This window comes from Formica exsecta, unplaced genomic scaffold (genome assembly GCF_003651465.1).
Source record: "Formica exsecta isolate Colony F162 unplaced genomic scaffold, ASM365146v1 scaffold947, whole genome shotgun sequence".
NCBI classification, from domain to species: domain Eukaryota; kingdom Metazoa; phylum Arthropoda; class Insecta; order Hymenoptera; family Formicidae; genus Formica; species Formica exsecta.
The window spans coordinates 31,040-33,011 of record NW_021853711.1 but is presented as its reverse complement, the minus strand read 5'-3'; positions in this window follow the sequence as shown (position 1 = coordinate 33,011).

The following is a 1,972-nucleotide window of genomic DNA, read 5'->3' as shown; positions in this document are numbered from 1 at the left end:
TGATATAATTTCTTGAAGAACAACCCTTTGAATTATAAATTGATGTGCACGCGAAAAAGTTATGAAAATTATATTATTATTAAATTTAAAATTATTATACGCATATGGATTGAGATGGAATTAATTAATTCATTTTATATTATAGTATTTCAAAAATATTTGTTTAATTATTGATAATTAATAATCAACTTATCATAAGTATATACAAAAAAGAATCTAATATTACATAAATATTAGTACGTCATTCTGCACTTTAAGATCTTCCAGATTTAGTCGGACCATAAGCAACTATAGTCGCAGCAATATTTTTCGGTACCGCACGTTTTTATCGCTCGGCTGCGAGCACAATGAAATATCGACGACGTAACATAAGCATGCACATAAGTTACTGCGTATGCTTTGGCGGTAATCGCGAGCCCCGCGGTCGTAGGAAGAATTATTTGACAAGTAAATTGTCGCTGAGAGATGCGCGTGTCACGGTCGAGGGCCGCATCATGGCTATTTTGAGATTCGGCCGATGAGAAAAAGTAATGTTTTATATTCACGAACAGTCTAAATAAAACGTAAAAAATTCTTTTCCTATTAAATTTTTTAAATTATACTAAATTGTACAAATTATGCTAAATTGTACTAAAATATTTGGAACAGTAATTTAAAAAAAAAAATTATATATTTTATACGCAAAGTATACAGACAATTTCATAATGCAAGAAAAAAAAAGATATGCGTGAGCCGATCGATAATAAGTCTGCTGGCGCTACGACACGCTCGTGTTAAATCGATGGACGATTGAGCGCGATTCTATGGGATGGGAGTGCCGTTTCGGAACTCTTACAACGGAAAAGGCGCATCCTGTATCTTGTCAACTGACAATTGACAATATACCGGGTACCTGATACGCTTTCTCTCTCTCTCTCTTTCCTCGCCATTTAAAATAAAATTAACAAACTCGCGAATTTTTTCAGTTTAATACATATAGTGATAGTAGAATATTTTGATTTTAAATTGTACATTTTTTACATCAGCGTATAAGGTCTCTACATACAATTTCTATTTTCCCATTTAAATCTCTTTATTAATAATTTAAAAAACAAAATAATTAAGATTTTAATATTTAATGTAATATTTATATAGTCTTAATACTCTGTAAATTATCATAATTGTATTATTATGTCTAATAATAGAAAAATGAATATAATAATATTATTTTTATCTTATAACATTACGTTGCAAAATACGCGCCCCATATTTTTTGGTTTCGGCGTTTGTTCTGCATGTAATTTCTCTGATGTTTTGATATAATTTCTTGAAGAACAATAGGGAAAACTATTTTGATAAATTGTATTGCATTAGTTTACACATACAGGATACATTACGTTTATTACGCTCATTTAAGATTTGCGTGCCAGACGGCTTCCTCTTACTTTATGCATGCGTATTAAAGTACAGGAATCAATATCCTTTAGTAGATGTCGGTTGCTATCCACTTATACGTAAATGCGACCAAGATTCTGTTGCAGAACGAGTTATCGGAGTTCTCAAGATGCGATGGACGCAACTCGATTATTCAATTAAAAATTAAAAATCAAAATAAAATTATACTTATTGAACTGTAATAAAGGATTAATTTTTAAAAATATATATCTATATAATTAAGAAATGTGTGTGTATAAATGACGGATCTGAATTATTGACAAGCTCTGAGAAGTATTTACTTTACATTGATTTTTATATCTTTGCAATAATTGCAATTGAATATATTTGAAAGTATGTATGATATCCGCATATTCGACGGTGTCTTTTTACTTCTCGCTATTCGATCGTGATAGGCGTCGCGAGTTTATACCGCGGGCAACGTAATCACTGTTATTTCATCGTGAACAGTAATGCTCCGGCTTAAAGCCGCTCTACTTATACGCATTATCTCTTGGTAAGAGCAATACACAGAGAGCGAGAATAAGAGAGAGAGAGG